This window comes from Simochromis diagramma, unplaced genomic scaffold (genome assembly GCF_900408965.1).
Source record: "Simochromis diagramma unplaced genomic scaffold, fSimDia1.1 OVJJ01000344.1, whole genome shotgun sequence".
NCBI lineage: Eukaryota > Metazoa > Chordata > Actinopteri > Cichliformes > Cichlidae > Simochromis > Simochromis diagramma.
In genome coordinates, this window is record NW_024387375.1 from 11409465 (window position 1) to 11428223 (window position 18759).

At 41.0% G+C, this 18759-nt stretch overlaps 1 protein-coding gene across 4 annotated transcripts in view; it reads left to right on the top strand.

Moving 5' to 3' along the window:
* The first annotated feature begins 2346 nt into the window (after positions 1-2346).
* The window catches only part of b3gat1a (beta-1,3-glucuronyltransferase 1 (glucuronosyltransferase P) a), an 84279-nt gene continuing 67866 nt past the window's right edge, over positions 2347-18759 (top strand). For 2 of the 4 annotated variants that reach the window (XM_040008706.1, XM_040008708.1), the window contains exon 1: positions 2349-3154. The gene's annotated coding sequence lies outside the window, so the exon portion shown is untranslated. Of the gene's footprint in view, positions 3155-18759 lie in introns of all 4 variants that reach the window. The other 2 variants (XM_040008707.1, XM_040008709.1) reach the window with 2 other exon arrangements.

Below are 18759 nucleotides of genomic sequence, written 5' to 3' on the forward strand. Positions count from 1 at the left end.
GAACATTAGATATCAATGGACCCCCAATGAGGCCAATGGGGCCTGCCCACCGGGCCTGGCTCCAGCACTGGCAACATATCGGGGCCTCTTCCATCTGTTGCCCTCGTGCCTGCGCGCTTTTGTGTGTTTGCGTGTGTGTGTGTTTGTGTGTGTGTGTGTGTGTGCGCGCACGCTAGCCTACTCAACTCCCATCTCTATCATCTGCTGAACTCCGGTCCCTCTCTGTCCTCTTATTAGACTTGAAAAGACACACCAGATGGCTTGTGGGAAAAAAAAAATCATAAATCGCCAACAAGGAAAGAGGCGCCACCCACAGCCATGGCAGGGCTCTCAAAGATTTAAGGCATACATGACATACTTTGAACACACAAATGTCGACACACGAGCCCACGCCAGTTCATGTTTGGCATGCGGAAATGGCACGTGTTGGAGAAAAAAAAAGACAGCAAATAAATCACAAGATCAAACCTTATTATTGATTTCTGATGTGTTCAGTCAACACACGCTGCCTTGACTTTGTGACTACGAGTTATGCCAGTGCGGGCACTGCCTGCACAGTCATATTCTGCTTGCAAACCGAGTGGTCGGGTTTATATATAGCCCTGCAGAAAAGCAGGTTTCAGAGGGTTCATGTATCAAACGCACTCAGGCTCACATTCACAATGATGCCTTCAGACATTCCAGTGCACCAGTGCAAAGTAAAACCGAAACTTAGTTCCCAAACCCTCATGTTGTGCAACACTAAGGAAGGACAAAAAAGCCTATATAAATATTAAAAGTGTTCATAAAACTATAAGAAGCTTATTATTGTTGCTGCTGGAGAAAACAAAGCTGGTTGCTTTTATTTACTTTTCTGTCTTGTGGTAACTTACTGCTGACTGCAGTCTTACCAGGAAGGCATGAAAGTAGTAGAAACTCTTTAATGTAACTCACAGGATGAAGGGAAACTCAGGCCACACTGCTGAACTATTTCTGTAAGTTGACCTTCAGCTGATATAAGATCAGAAGCTGTTTGGAGGTCAGCTGTGGTCTTTTGTTCTGGCATATCATAAAAAGTCCAGATAAACAGTTTCACTGAAGGACAACACACCATAGGATAAGTGCCTTTGTATCCACTTTGAAAAGAGTATAAACATTCAAGTCTTCAGAGAATCCCGTGAAGAAGAAGAAGTGTCAGAGGTTTCATAATAACAACAATAGCAGCTCACTTCTACTTTGGTCTGAATCATCTTACAGGCAATACCCCTGATTCTGATTTGATCATATGTGATTCTAACCACTCTGTGGACTCTGTGCAACCTCCTTTTAATTTTTCTTTGCAGTACTGGAGCGCTCATCCTTGCCAATAAATTGCTCTGCCTAACGCCTGTGTAACACTCTCGTGTTTTGTTTTATTTTTGCTTTGGGCAGCTCAAGTCATGAGAGTTGGAGCCGACCGACAGGCTAAAGCTCAAAATACTGCATGGCACTTTGCAGCAAAATGTGGCATAGAGTCGCAAGATCTTCTGCGGGGGTTTTTTTCAGGCTTACAGATGAGCACAACATCGTGTTAGTGGCTGCTTGCATAGCAGTAATTCAGCGATTTGAATTCCATCTTGGCTGCTGCTTTGAGAGATACAAAGCAGTCTGTGAGTTTTAATATAGTGAAAGGACTTAAAAGCACATGCGTAGAGATGTCTTTGTACGCATGTGTTATAATCAGAGAAAATTATGTCTTTCTTTCTCTCTCTGCTAATTTTTCCAGGTATGACATCCACCACTTGAACAAGGCCACCTCGCCTGTTCCAGCATCCCTTAGCAGAGCCAGCTCTGGTCCCAGCTCAGAGGAGGTGAACTGGCTCAAGTGGCGTTTCTGATCCTCGCACCAGACGCTGTCTCACCTCCATCACAGACAGGCTCTTTATTCAGTGACGCCTGAAATTAGATGGTGCACATTTAAGGCGAATGGAAATGGTGATGAAATTGGCACTGGGGTGTTTGTTGCGAGTCACCGAGGCTATGGCAGCGTGAAGAGAAGCACACTGTGAACTTTCTAATAATTCAGAACCAAATGGCTCTTTTGAGAGTACAAAATTTTCTTCATTCAACCCAGTTTCCAGCAATAAGTTTCTGCGTGTGTGCCGCCGTGCAGCCAGTTGTGCGTGAGGCAATCCTTTGTCTGTGAGTGAATTCACCATCGCCAAAACCAACATATGCTCTTGCATACAGCGATGCTCCTCGTGACCAAGCTGTTGTCTTGTCAGAGATAAGGGATCTGTAAAGAAGATTGGCACTGAGGAGTGGAGGTTGTGCGGTCTGCCTCTTACTCAGGGTAAGTAAAGTGGCAAACAAGACTTATCAGTGTACTTTTTCCCAGTCTTTTTATTTTGCTCAGCATCTTTTTCCCTCCTGTTTCACTATTGCCCTTTCCCTCCTGCTTCTGAGCAGCTCCTCGTTTCCTTCTTTCCTCACCCCCCTCTCGTGCTCCTTTCATTGCTGCAGCCCACCCTGCTCCGAGCTTTAATGGTACATGCCATTAGAAAGCCCGTCTCTGGAAGGGAGGAGGGGGGAGGGTGGTCTCAGCCTCAGCTAAGAGGCTACTTTAGTCTCCCAACATAAGCACATTCACAGATATCCCTGAACGGGCAGAGTCTCCTCACCCATCACGACAGAGCAGCCCGCTCCTGTGTGAAGCGACGAGCCGTGGACAGAGAGGAACGCAGAGGGATAAAAAGCGAGGTAGTGAGAACGAGGGCGGGAGGGAGAGCAGGAGGAAGAAGAGGTGAAGAGCCACAGAGCAAAAAGAAATACATCGCTGTCACTCTGACGTCTCCCCCCCCGTGCTCCCTGTTTTGGTGTGAATGCAAGAAGAGGAGAAGGGGGGAAAGGGGGAGGAAAATAAATCCCGGGAGCTTGAGTCGACTCTTTGCTTTATATTCCCATCTTTTTTTTCCTTTCTTTCTTTTTTTTCTATCTCCATCATCCAAGGCATGACGGCGAGTTTCAGCTGGCACTGCAGAATATAAGAAAGGGATGCTTTTTGAATGCCACTTCTCTTCTGACAAGGGACAAGGAAGAGCGAAAGAGGGACAATAAACAGGATTTCTAGATTGATTGGGAGTCCCTATGCCGTATGCACTGGAATAGCAGGGTTGCTCTGAAGTCTTTCAATGAGGTAAAAAAATAAAATAAAAATAAGATTATCTTTCTGTTTTCTGTGTGCCCGATTGGCTGTCATGGTCAGATATACATCTGAGAGGCACTTGAAAGCATGCACGTAGAAGCTTGACAGAGATAAACCCATTTCCATGCCGATCAGGTCTGGAACAGCAGTAGGGAGATTGCCATCTTTGTCCCTGGGTCGCCGTGAACAGCGGCACGCTGGAAGTGAGAGGGAGAATCTATTCGTGTTGCATGCCGCAGAGAGGCAGTGTGAGCAGGCTTTCTCTCTCAGGAGAAGAGTCTCGGTCGCCCTGATGAAAGGAATTGCTGATAATCCTCATGATGAGCATTTGAGTGCTGAGAGAGCAGAAGGGCAAGGAGAGATTTTCTCTCAACCAGAAGTGCCGCCACACACGGTCTGACTGGAATTTAGAGTCAGCTGGCAAATGGAAACATAAATTTACTGTATATATAGATATATATCTATATATATCTATATATAGATATATATCTATATATATCTATATATATCTATATATAGATATATATAGATATATATATTAAAAGGTCTAGTGAACAATATACATCCCCCATGAAGAGTATAAAAGAAGAGTTGGTAATGGAACAAGATGCTGTTTTCAAAAAAGCAAAGTCCAAGCACTTTCACTTGTTACCCTGGGGAGCTATACACTCCCTTCTAGACAGAAAATAACAACTTGTCCACACCACTGAACAAAAAAAGAGCATTGGCTTGAGAAAAGGGAAGCTTGAGTTAACTGGGCTGTATGTTCTTTTTTGTGACACCCAGCCAGGAAACTCCCAGCTCTTTGAGAAAAGATGTAACACTTGCTCTCTCGGCCAGCACAGGTGCTCGACAAACATGTGCATGCAGAGAATAACTGTACTGTATGTATGCTGTTATTATATATTGTGGGTGATGATTGTGATTATTAGATGTTTGTGTGTGTACATAATTTGAAAGGTGCAGAAAATAGTGCTCCATCATGGGGAAGAGGGAAAGAGAGTGCAAATTTGGAGTTTGCATTGGTAATATCAATATTGGAGGGTCAGTGCTCACTTACATGTGTTTGCTGCAGGTTAGCTGGGAGTTCTTAGCCTACTAACAGAAGTGGGAAATCTTGCGCCATGTGGTTACAGGTCTGGAGGTCTGGGCTGTAGTCCTGAGTCCTTAGTCATGTGTCAAGACACATCAAGTTGTCTGTCCCTGGAAGTTCTGACTGGTACATTCACGGCATCCTCACACCCATCATGACATCATTCATATTGGGCAAATATGCTTTCTCTCAGGCTCATATTAAAAGCAAAAAACAAAAAAGTGACAGATTCAAAGAAATAAACAGTCGAAAATAAGATGTTACACTTTGCTCCCTGTCTGATTTGGTGGAGTAATTTTTATAGTCTTTTATTCAGCTAAGTGGTGTATTTATGTGCATTTCCAACATTAAATGAGAAATGAACCCAAAGCTGTGGTCGCTCAAAGGACAGTGTTTCTATTAGCCATGCTTAGACATACAGTTACAACACGCAGATATAGGCGAGTGTCTAGCTGTGTTTCTCCACTTAATCTGTGTCACTGTCTGCATACATGACTGCAGCAACACCTGGTGCCTCTTTTTCCATTTTGTACAGTACGGTGGGCTAATGCTCACATGCAGTGAACCTGTGCATATTTGCTCCCAGCTGTTTCTCACACGGGTGTCGGGATGCTCGTGTAGCGCACATCTCCCTGACTGTGTATATATGAAGTCTCAGCTCAGTCTGGCAATGTCAGCAAATAGCATCCGTATCTCATTTATGGAAGCGGACGGCTTGTCATTTCGGTCTGTGTTCAAGGTTGCCCCCTCTTTGGCCACACAATACACAAAGCGCTCAGAGGCCAGAAATAAACACAAACACAGCCACCTTCCACCTGCCACCATAGCTCATGGTTTACAGGACAGAGCAGAACAGAGTCAGATAGGTATTACAAATCTACTCCTCTGGATTTATTTCCTATTTTTTTATAAAAACCTTTTACCACAATTACATATAAATCAAAATTATTTTTGTTCTGCGACGCTATAAAGCCAAAATTTTAATATTTTCCCTGACTATCCGGTTTCCTTTATAGCAGTGATAGAAAGGCCTGAAAGCCTCTTTTTCTCACCGTCTTTCAGAAGGTTGTAAAACCTTCTATGTAGAGTGCTAATTGGTAATGTAAACACTCAAATTTCTTTATTAGTAAACCTTTTCACTGGATAATAAACCTTGAAATGTTCAGAAATAAATGTCAGGAGCTCAGAAACAAAGGTTTTGAAATCCATATCACCACACTTAGCCGTCTCCACACAATGGCCCTCATTTACTAACAGTGCGTATGCACAAATCTGTGCGTAAATGGTGCGTACAAACATTTCCATGCAGACATTAGCAAATGATTACAGCAGCATATTATCACATTTTTAACAGCACTGCTTTAATGTAAAGCGGCAGCAGATTTTTTTTAAACAGTGAGGACTTCAGAATAAAAGTCACTATAATTAACATATAATACACTATAGCGCCACTGCTATCCACAATCTTAAAGAGGTGCAGGTGTTGAATGTCCATGTGGAATACACATGTTCATCAGCGGCAGCTCAGCAGCATTTCACACCTCATTGCGCGGCGTAATAATATGTACGAAACCTGACAAGACGGAGGGATTAGACTTTGAACAAATGTTTTGAGAGCTATTGAGATGAAACCGCGGAGGTTCAGAAACAGAGAGCACCACGTGGGTGGATGCCAAGCAAGTCTACCTACACTGAGAGCTTGCAGATAAAGGTTTTGGAGCTGGGCAACTTTCATTTATGTTTGATGTCTGTTCGGAGTGTGTTGTAGGTTTCTCTTTGAAGGTAACTAAGCTCCTCTGAAGATTCAGTCATGGAGCTGCCCAGCCTTGGGCAACGGAGGGGTAAAGCAGTACGTGACAGTACATTGTCTTTATCACAAAGGACAGTGTATATGGCTTAACAAAGTCTAAAGCAGCCAGTATGTGTCTGTACAGAGTAGTATACTGTTCCCCATAAATCTCAATGATCATGAAAATAAAATAGATGAAAAAAATCAGACTGTTTGCCAGAAAGCTTTGTCACCTCTGCTTGCAAATATCACACACTGTCGTGAGCAAATACAACACCAAAATGTGTGCCTGTATTTCACATTTACATTGCAAAATGAAACTGCCTCAAAGTACTAGTATTACACCAGAAAGCGATGTTTATTACTTATGAATGGTGAAGAAGAAACTGACTTTCTGCCTATTTTTATGAAAAACACCTGTTAATTCCTTTCATTCATTTTGTGCCCCCCTGCATCAACACCAATTATCCACTTTATTAAAACATTATTTTGCACCTGGAACAGAGAGTGTGTTGACTTTTTTTTTTTTTTTTTAATCCATCTTTATCTTCCACCTCTGTCTCTAAGTGTTCATGGTGCGAATGCTGGGTAAGGATGAATGGAAGACAGATGAGATTTAGACTTGATTCAAGGTTCTTTGTTATATAAATATTTGTTTCTTAGCACTGTATGTAAAAGGTCATCCTGGGCAACAGCGTCAAAAGCTGAACTTTTAATTGTATGAAAACAAATGATGGCACGGTCTGAATATGGCCCAAGGCAGTAGGTGGGGAGGGCGGGCTAAAAAACATGCCCTTTGTAATGAACAAGCATAGAAGCGAAGTAAAAGCAAAATGACAACTAAAAACAATCTGTTGGGCCTTGCAGCAGTGTTGTTGTACCTCAGCGGATTACACTCCACGGGGCACTTAAAATCTGTCTGGCTGCCCATTAAGACAGCCACTATCCTGGCTCATTAATGTCCTGCAGAGGAATTAGAATAAACGGTGCTCTACAGACTCACGTTGGCAGAGGCTCTCTGCCTTCTCTCCAGCAGCTTTTCTCCCTCCAGGGACAGCAGTTGTTTGCCCGCGGTACACCAGAGTAGCTTGGAGTGACCAGCAACACCAAATAATTAGATGCTCCACTCCTCCAAATGGCTGTAGCAGTTGAATTCATCCTGACTTGTTACAGCTATTTCAGGGACGATGCCAAATATAATCACTGTGTAGGATACCAACACTCACTTCAATGGGAAAATTGGGTTTGAAAAGCAAAGATTATAAGAAGAGGTTGGGATCTTGAAAGTAGCGAGCGATGACGCTCATAATCAAGTGCATTAAAGTCAAAGGAAAAGAGTGCCTGAAGGGGGACTAGATTAAGTTCTTCTTGTTTTTTTGTTTTTCTGAGCAGGTTTTAGCATTTTTTAACAAGTGTTTAAATGTCCTGAAAGGTTATTGCTTCATAGCTGGTGCTTTTTCTTACTTTTAAATTGCAGTTATGAACAAAAAAAAGGGGAAAAAATATATTAGATACCATAATTTGTCGGGTGGAAACCATTGCATCCTGTCAAATACATCACTATTCCTCAGGCCAACGGAGGATACCCTCAGCTTTGGTTGTTCTTTTTGTTGCTGCTGCCATGTTCTTGCGTTATAAATGCATCCCGCCACTAGATGCCTCGTTCACTAAATCAATGTCAAATGAAAATAAATCAGTTTTTTTTTTTCTTCTTCTTCTTTTTCATTTTAAACCAACAAAAGAAAATCAATGTGTCAGTTCAATAAACTACACAAGTATGTTTCTCTTCTTGCCTTATTGCCGCGGGGAAATGAATTAAAAATTTTTCAACGACAAAAAAAAAGAAAGAAAGAAATGTGACATTTTACCAGCTTCAGCTAACGTGTTTATTTCGCATACGCTGAACAAGTTGGTCTGATCATTAATCAAATGAGCAACGGGGATTTACTGCTTTGGCTTGTAATGCTGTTTACCGGTTTAATCAGTAATGCTGCACGATTCAAATAAGTTTACCCTTTTTCTTAATTATTTTGTTCTTGTATAATCTCATTATGTGTATTTGTGGCTAACCATAGTCCCTGGGGGAAGTTCTGCTGTTTTAGAAAAAAAAGAAGGGAGAGAAGCTATCAGAGACAGCTGGCAGTGTGGTATCAGTTGTGTTCACATTCATCGGGCATGCTGTAGATTAGGAGCAGAGATGCTACCGGAGGCATATCGTATGTGCAGTGGCATACTCTATGCACAGGCACACAAAGCCACACACAGTCTACAATATCTGCAAGCACAAACAATAAAGCTTTCCCTCCCCCTATTGTCGAATCCTATTCTGCTAAATAGTGACCAAGTATAGGGTGGAAAACACTTTTTTTTTTATCCCTTTTCTTCTCTGTCTCAACCCATCTTAATATACTTTCATTGGGTGCATAAGCGAGGAGGGAGAGCCTCTTTGTGTCCTTCATGGCAAAATGAGCTTAACCTATAATCAGCGTGGTGGAGATGGCACAGCTCGAGTATCGCGGGGAGCGTTCGGCCCAGAGGTGGGAGCTTTTGCATGAAGCCAGCTGTGAGGCTATAGTATAGTTCCCTGCCTTAACAGTAGGTGTCTGAGATCAGGGGGGGCTGAGATGATCATTTCACATGATGACAGGGGTTTTCCCTTATCACGAACATGTCCACACAATGATAATGTGACCTGACAGTGCTGGTGATCACTGTGGGCGAGGTCTGTTGGTGCTGGTTAGAATGGAGTATTTCCGAGGGTCTACGCAGGCATCACACAAACACACACACACATAACATGTAGTTTTGAATATTTTATGTGTGTGCCAACTTGGAGATCATTCCTGATGTTTTTTGTGTTTTTTTTTAGTAAGGAGTCTGTTCACAGCTATCAACACCAAATATAAATGTCTGACTGGGTCTTCTTTGGCTTTTTTTGTGCGTTTGTTTCTTTGTTGTTGTTGTTTTTTTCTTTATCCGCCTGATAAAAATCCAGCTCCTACTTGTGGTTGCAGCTGTTTATACTTACAAATTAAGCAACAGTGATGGCGAGCACACAGCACAATAACATATTCCCAGGCACAAACGAGCTCTCTCAATTACCCTCTCGAGAAAATTCTAGAGGCTTTGACGTAAATCCCTCAGCTTTAACTACAATAAGCATCCGTCCACCTCTCCAGGGGGAAAGGATCACCTTTTGAACATGCTGAGAGATTATTGCAGCGAACACATGGACACATTTATGAACCTCAGCCAGCTGCAGCCAACAAATGCAATACAAATGGTGAAAAAAAGTGGTCTACCCATGAAAAAGAGATTGTGCTATTTCTCAGAAGCAGTTTGAATAAAGAATGTGCTTCATATAATCAATATTGGTATTTATAGAACGACGTCTATTCAGCATAAAACTTCTAATTGACTACTAATTGACATAATGGATGGGTAATAATATGAGTAAAGCTGACAGCTGAGACATGGCATAGACTAATTTGTTTTCTGCTTAACCCTGATTAACTGCTCACCTCAAAGCGGGCTTACACCAAAAAAGAAAAGGCATCTTTCTAAGCTGATTAGGATGTATTTTGACCTCTTACATGTTACATTGTTAAACACGCCTTGCAGGTAAACTGACATTTTGATGGAGGTTTTTCTCTGATTCTCTGAGTTTTCCACTGATCTTTACTTTGTAATGCAAAAACAGTTTGTTTTCAACAAGTCAGCAACTTTGGTTATTCTTGTTTTTGTTGTAGGTGGATTCTATACTCAGTCTGTGTTCCCATCTGTGGCCAGATCTGTGATCTTTGAAGGTGTTCAGCTTCATCCAGAATAACTCCTGATATCTCACCTTTGTTACCAGCTATACAGGAGCCAAGACTAGCATCTTGCACTTTTCCTCTTTCGTGGTGCATTGTGTAAAGATGCTATGCACTCAACAAAAAATAAATAAATTGCTCTCTGGTAAGCAGGTCCTTGATGTGTTTTGAGAAATCATTGTTAGAATTAACGATGGTGCCAGACGTGAGAATTCATCAGCAGGCTGCATCTCATTTGTGCTGAGCTCCATTCATAATGTTATTAAGAAACTGGATGTTTGACAGACAGAGACTGTGTTTCTCTATCATGTTATTGACTCACCTGAGACCAGTCGCAGCAGATGGTTGCCTGTCTCTGAGCCTGGTTCTACTGAAGGTTTCTTCCTGTTAAAAGGGTGTTTTTCCTTCCCACTGTTGCCAGGTACTTGCCCATATTTGGTCGTCTGATTGCTGAGGCTTTCTTACCATCACTGTGGGCTCTTTACCTTACAACATAATGTACCTTCGAGTGACTATGGTGCTATGTGACTATTTGGTGCTATGTAAATAAAAGTGAATTCAACTGACTTGACATGTTGCCAGTTAAAATAATAAGCTACACCACCTATTTTTACAGCCATTTTTTGGCCCCTGTCGCAACTTTTTTGACACGGACCACTGCCATCAAACTTAAAAATGGCCTTATCATTTTCTTAACAAAATAAATTCTCTCAGCTTAAACATTTAATATGTTTTATGAGTTTCATTTTAAGTGAAATATAGGCTTTATGAGATTTGCAAATCTCAATCTATTGTCACTTCCATACCAACGTTTTTGGAATTGGGCTTGAAAATATAAACACCTAATATTCACTAAGTAAAAAATAAAATAAAATAAATCTTTGAGTCACGCTGTTGTGATTGGCAAATACTTTCCTTAAACTACACCCCTGCAGATTCTGTTCACAGAAGGCGGCCATATTAACACCTGCCAAAGCAGAGCTACAGTTCCTGCAACAGTACATGGAGCTGGTCTCTAGGACCACATTTTGCAATGACACACACACAGACAGACTTACAAGGTGAGAACAATGCCGGCTTCACTACTGCAGTTCATAATAAACTGACTGACCCTTTGAGGGCGTGCATGAGATTCTGTCTCTCTGTCACAGTTCACAGTGTAAGCTGCAGTTGTGGACCTTTGCAAAAACCAGCTTAGTGTGAAATAAGAAGAAATGCCAGGCTATTAGTGCGTCGATTTTCTAAATGATTTTCTAAATGATTTTCTAGATCTGAGACCAATCGGATTTACTAATCTATCCCATGAAAACACTATTTAAAACCATGACATTCTTGTGTTTTTTGTATTTTTTATCTTTTTTTTTTTTTTCATTTTATCCACCAGTGCTGGATGTGCTGAACTCATTTTCTGCCATGGCGCAATCATCCTCGTCACACAGTATGAAATAGGATTGGCACAGTGAGGCCTGTCTGGTTTTCCTATTCAGAGTTACTCGAGCTAATGTATGCAGCAGTTGTGACTGTTTTGACTTAGTGAGACGGATAAACACTCCTTTACAACAGGGAATTGCTCTAGATTAAATATTAATGAATGTTTCTTCCGTGTGTGAGAAATTTACATATGAAGACCAGCAATATCAAGCAAGATGGACCAAAAGTGATTAAATTTATCGTTTTTGATTTCATTGTTAAATTAGGTTTGTTATGATGGACCTTTAGAGGAACTAATTGAAAATATGCCCACTTTAAGAAGTCGCGGTGACATGAGTGAGAGGAAGAAGGATTTCATGTCCCAAAAAAACACTTCCTTATGCATAACGAGGAGTGAGACATGACAGGCCTCAACTAGCCTGTTGTTATTGTTCTAGTTGACGTGACTGCGTGGCATTTCATGTGCAGTGGGTGCCAATTACATCCCACTGACAATCAATGCAAAGTGTCCCCGCTGCCGCTGATATACTATTAAAATGTGGGTTTGAACCACTTTAGTAAGTTTACTTTGCGTATGAAATATCGTCTCTGTTGTTGCTTTTGGCGTCTGAGGATGAGAGGCCCGCTTTGAGGTGACGTGCTTTTTGCGACTAATTGTTACGATCAAGTTAAAGTCAAAATTTGAAAAGGACGAGCTGACCCGTTGGAGCGTCTTTTCGTTTATCACCTTCTCTGCTCTGGGCTTCAATTTTTGAGCTTAATAAGAGCAGGGAGCAGCAAGTCTGACCGGCGTTAATTTGCTAAGCTTCTCAGCTATAAGAGTTAATTACCGTGAACAAACTGTGAAATACAGATACAAAATAAAGAGCTTAAACTGTTCATGCTTGTAATCATTTCCATAATCATTTCATAAGTGTTAAGTCTCTCTGCCAAAGAAGACTGGCACATTATGAAACGCGTGGACTTTAATGACAGCAGGCTTTCAAGGTCTATATTCCAGAACATGGAGAACGTCGACAGATGCCCAGTCTAATTTCTCTGTACTTAATGCTAACTAAGTTGTAGTTTTTATTTGCCGTCCTGAGGGCTGCTGCGTGATGCCCCTTAGGCTACAGCTACGGAGCTTGTCCGTACCATCTGACTGCAGATATGATGGCCATGAATATTATCATTATCACTTAAAACATATCCAGAAATTACTAGAGCAGAAACTGAGCAATGACTTGTGCAGTCATGGTGCACAATTTGCACTTTATTTCAGCATGGGCATTCATGGCACTTCATAGCATGGCCTTGATGTTCATTTTACTGTAAGGTCAGCATTTAAAAGGCACAATCTGTAATATAACTATGGGAACCGCTTATAACGCATTTTCATTCTGCTTTTGGATGATCACTAAAAGCAGCTGGGCTTTGAGACATTATAATCACAGACAATGTGAAAAAAAGTGGACTGAAAGGGTAGCTGGAATTAATGTCATATATGGATTGTTACAATTTTCAGTAGAAAATGAGGGTCTATTGAAAAATAAACATATCCTAATGCATCTTTGTCACTGACCTGACCTGAGAGTAATGCATTGCAGGGTGGAACACACTGTCATCTACTTCAAGTTTAGCCGTCTCCCTGTAAGGCAGGTGATTTCTGAATGACTTATCCAGTTGTGTTCTTAACAGATCAATAGAGCAGTGCACTGAGGGACCTATTATACTGTTTCCTCTTTAGATTCCAGCGCAGTTTGAGAGGATCTCAATGAGAACGAATCAGCATTGTAGTCCTTTTTGTTCCCGTGAGAGACTCTGAGAAATATCTTATTCATGTCTACCTCATCTTTGCAAAAGTACAGGGGGAATGGAGCAAAAGAATGCTAGACAAGCTTTCTGTAAATTGTTACTGTGTAGATAAAGTGGTAGTTGCATTAAATGCCATCTAGGTATCTCTGACAGCGTAATAATTGTTTGTGCTGCCTGATGACGCACCCGTGTGAACGTGCAGTGTGTCCAAAATGCTGCGCGCTGATCAAAGTGGCTGTGTGAACATTTTCAAACGTGGAACTTGATGCCCGGCCTCAGGCGGAGCCCAGCTGGAACCCGCCTCAGCTATGTGGTGTCCAATAATCTCGCATCTGTTCTCCTGATACGATTTATGTATACAAATCTATATGGGAATGTCTGTTTCTACTATTCATATATGTTAAATTAGCAGTAAACTGTGGTATAATGTGCTCTCATTAAGCATAGCAAATTTAATTTTAGCTCAGTGTCTTTGTTATTGAATGAAAACAACACTAGGCAACATGAAAGCTCATCATTGCAGCAACACAAATGCACCCGCAGCGAGCACCTTATCAGTTAAAGTGAGTCTGTGTGTATGCATATCCTTTGTTTTTTACTTCCATAGACACAAATTCTGTAATTTGAATGAATGCCAATAGGCTGTGCGTGGCTACAAGCTGCTCAGTTTAGCATTATTGCTAGGCGCAACTGAACAGAACAATGTTCACACTGATGGAAGGAGTCGAGTTATAATATGCAGTGGGTTGGAGGCCCGAAACGAATGCCCTTGTGTGATTGATTACGCGCTACAAGCTAATGAGATAAACAGAGCCTGAATCGATTCAGCCGAGGTGGAATCATGCCAGAGGGGCATATGCAGCCATGTGCAATGACTCTATTGACACGCTCATATTCAAAAGATCGGTGAAAGAAACCAAGCTCCGGTTTCAGCTGAGAAGAGAGCTGTGTCCTCTTCCACTGCACGGAGCTGCTTTATACCCAGCACTGCAATAAGGGTTATTGTGGTCAATTCAAACACTCACGATGAGATCTGACAAGCTAGATACTTACTGCTAAACAACCACTGTTAAGAAAACCTTTTTTCAAAAACAGACAAGAAAATGGCATTGTAACAGGCCACCTAGAATTAGCAGATGGCAGAGAATCTTCTACTTTAGATGGTGACAAAGCCTAACAGCAGTTTACAAGTGTGAACAACCATCGGGGAACTATTTTCTGTAGCTGCTGCAGTTTTGGCTCATTGGCCAGTGACAGATATTCCAACTACTGAGGTTGACCGATTAAAGCTTTATGTTTCAACAAGACAACTAGGGGAGGATAAAAACGGCTGGGCTGGGCACCTGTGAGTGCCTTTCCAGGAGCTAAATGCTGAGCGTGTTTAAGGTGGTGAATTAGAAACATTGAGTCCAGAGACAAACTACTTCATATAATTGTGGTCACGCGTGAGATACTTTGTAAGGTTCAAAAGAAGCTAAATACTTGTTTGTCCCACTCCCTGGGGCTTGACCTTACATACCAAAATCCAATATGAGTTGTATTTTTCCATGTTGCATCTTAATTTCTATCAGCACGGACAGCGTTTGAAACACAGATCGAGCATGGTGGATTTTAAGCCTTTTCACGCTCTCCGATAAGCACGACTGCAGGGAAATACGACCAAACTCCTAGAAGGGCATTCACAGGGGGCGTGTTCACTTGACTGCTTTACGATTGTGTCACTCAAAGTCTTGTCTGCACACTAGAGGACACGAGGGGGAGATTCATCAGTCACCGAAAATAGGGAGTGGAAGATAAAGTACAGTAGAGTATGGCATTATTAACTTTTTTTTGCAGAGGACAAAGGGGACGGGTGTGCCAGTGTCTACATGCCTCCAAAGGCTTAGAGGGAAAACACAAAATTTCATCAGTGTCCAAGTGCATAAAAATTAATTTGTTGTAGTGTCTGATGATAAGCCTTTAGGCAGGAAGGCAGCAGAGTGGCAGGGTTGTTACAATTCCTACACAGATGAACAGTTCAAAGAGAGAGGCTTTTTCATTTGCGTCCAGACTTTCCCCATGAGACTGACATTTCCTTTTGCCGCAAAAGATCATCTGTGTGTTTGTGTTTGGAGGTGCATTATCGTTAAAGGCTTAACATATATGTTTATGTGGCCTGTACAGTACACTTTAGAAAGGCAGGATCTCCTACATTAAACGAGGCTTAATCATTAAAAGTTAAATATGTGAAAGTGTTAAGTAGCTTAAGCATCATCACAAATGATTCTTGTTTTTTTGGGGGTTTTTTTGCTCAGTCCTACATTTAAAACAGTGAACTCATATATAGCAACTGTAAAGTATAATACTGTTTAAACTGTAATCCTGTAGCAAGCTCTTCATTCAATTTCAAAGAAGTGTTTTTATGTTAAGTCTAGAAGGCACAGCTTAAATCTACGAGTTATGTAAGAAGCCCAAGCTTCAGCTAAAGGAATCACGTGTTCTTTGTACTTTCGAAAAATGATGTAGTACACATCTCCTTCAAAAGACGCTAAACTGGCTGATTCCACGGTTCATTGGTTGTACAGTGTAGCAACAACAGTGATGCTAATCACCACATGACTCATGGTGATTGGCAATGTTCGAGTGAGGCCTCGATGATGCTAAATTTGAGTATAGCAAAAATAAACAGGCTTCTGCACTACATTCAAAACTGGGAAATCAATATGGTTTCAGCCACGCCACACTGCAAATGAAAAGCATGCATGCCATGATAATGGATATGGATTCCTGCTTGTGTGGCTCATATTTCAGCACCATGCTGTGCTAAAAATCTTCATATTTAGCACTAAAGGAGGTTGATGGTTGTGCACAGGAGAGGAAGTGAATTTTTTTCTGGTGTGACCTCTTTTAGAATTACTGCCAAAAGAGCAGAGGAATAGTCACTTTGTGTGGCTGCAATATTCTTTTTGAGTAGACCTTTCCTTTAACCTATAACTACTTAGCATATTGTACTGTAGGTGGGTTTAAAAGGCCACTGCCAGATCTGCCTGCTGCTGCTCTTATAATTAGTAGCGGTCAGAGGCCAGCACAGCAAACACAGAGTGGAGATGAACTTTTAGACGGTGGGTAAAATGCAGCAAGGTAGGCAAACATTACTGTATGCAGAAGAGACAGTGAGGAATCAAGGCAGAAAGAGCTACATTAGAATACGTATCCTGCTGAGAAAAGTTCCATCACAGTCTTGGGATGTCTCACATTGTTTGTAACTACTAAGACACCTTGTCTGCATCAGGCGTCCTGGTGTGTCTTTCTGTTTGTGAGCCTTTCATGACGGTGTGTTTGTGTGTCTCTCAGGGTCACAGCGTTGTATTCCGGGTATATTTGCTTCGTGAACAAGTTGTGGGTTTTTCTGTGGCTCTCAAGGATGATGTTACCAAGGTGATTCTGTGGTTGTCACAGGAAATATCGTCCAGCCAAGATGAATCTGGTCATAAAGAAGATACAATTTTTATTTATTTTTATATATTTCACTGGGAATCATCGGATCATCTAGGATCATGTTTTCATGGCTTTATCAACTCTTATGATTTCGATCAAAGCATATTGGCTCCTTGATGTTAATGGGACGTGGGTGACTATAAACATAAGCCATCCCCACTTATATTTAACTGGCTTTAATCTAGATGTGTTTTCACATTCAGATTTTAATTTAAACATTTGTTTGAATACTTTCTTTATATTGTCTGCATATTCTCAGAAATTATCACTGAAAAGCAGTGTCTGTGTTGATGGACATTAAAAGGGTTACATGGCAAGCCTAGTTAGCCTGTGATGTTAGCTTGCATAAGCAGACTACACAGCTCTGACTAGAGCCCGGCTGATAAAGGATTTTGGAGACAAAAATCCAATATTCCGATATTTCTCTGACACCATTAGCCATTTATTTTATTTGCTCTACTCCACAGCTCGGATTAGCTGATTGTTGTTTGCCACACTCCAAACACATGTTGCAGAGTGCCCTCTGATGGACAAACTATGCAACATCAACACTCCTAACATGTCTGAAGGGTGTTTCTCCCATTTCTTCTGCACTTTTTTATTTTAATTTATGGGCCTTTGCAGATGATAGATTGAGAAATAACTAATATTAGCAGATAATCTCGGGCTGCTGACAATTGTGTTGGGCCCCAGCTATGACATGAGTCAGACAGAGTTGATGATAACAGCCAAAATCACGTTATAATCAGTCAAGCAATAAAATTAACTCCATCCAGACGCCTTTGTCACAATCCATTTTCTCTAAGATGTCCAAAAGCTGTAATATCATCCTTTGAATACTCTGCTTAATAGTTGCTGTAAAATTATAGCTTAGAAGCAGATATTCATATTCATTCACAGTCATTCTGATATGTATGAATTGTGGCTGAATATGCTGGTTTAACCTGGTCATCTCTTACTCTTACCCATTTATAATAATAATAATAATAATAATGCAAACATTGTCCTATACACTGTGCTGATAGGAATCAAACACATTCAGACACTGTTCTATAGTCAAATCTATGTTTAACAAAGACAAATCCACTATTTTACACATTTCATCCTTGTTTCTTTTTGGACCAAAAATTACAGCGATGAAGTTCCACTTTCAAAATCTCATCAGCGCTCACTTCAGTGTAATTACATTTTTTCTCCATTTGTTAAGCTCTCTCAAACAAGAACAACATGCAAGAATGCTTTATCCCACTTTAGTTCATTGATTTCCATTTTGAGTTAAACATCAGTGTGCTTTGTTTTGTGTTAGTTTAAAGAAAATCTATGCAGATGCAAAGTTTTAGTTTTCCTGCAGAGAATCTTATTAAAACAGGTGATCAGTGCTACTAAAGAATAAAAAAAAAACAATTAAATAATAAAACTGCAAGCATTATGTCAAAAGCAAATAGCTTAACAGATTAAATAAACAGGCAATGGCTTCATGGGGATCTAAATAATATGGTTCGAAATAGACAGGCTTTGAGTGTGGTCTAAGGCGGTGATTACTTCAGCATCCAGATCGATCAAAATTGTCCAGATCACCAAACTCATTTCCTGAACCAAGCAAAGGGGATGACAATTTGTTTTTTGGACCACACACGAGCAGATTTTTGTTAGTTTGTTTCGTTACTTGTTTGTGCCTGGCTTTCATCCTGAGCTTGTGTAATGAGTGATTAGGGAGGCCAAAAGGGCTAAATGTAAGAGGGTTTAACCCAGTGAAAAAAAGAAGAAAGGGTATCCTGCAAAGCCGCGTTAAGCTTCAGTTATCTGATAAACGCAGTGTGCCCAAAGTAGCTTCAAAAACCAGCTCCTCACTCGATTAAGAACAATGTAGTACTGTCCTGGCTCCATAAGGAAGGAACAAAAATAACAAACCAATCTTAGGAATACCTTGTGATTGCTGAAGTTTTATCGATTGGGTGTTAACCACTCAATCGATACAACTCGCTCACACTTTCCTCCATTGTTGGCGGGTAGAAATAATTAGGAGTGTTAGGATCCAAACAAAATACATTTTTCAGCAACATTGTAGCCTTGGTAAACAGCTGCAAAGTGTCTAATAAATGCCACATGCCTAGAGTGTGTTTACGTCTTAAAATATCAGGGGTTGTTCATGTCCACACAGAGTTGTGTATTTTTTTGGATTTTTGATTTTCAAGTAGAA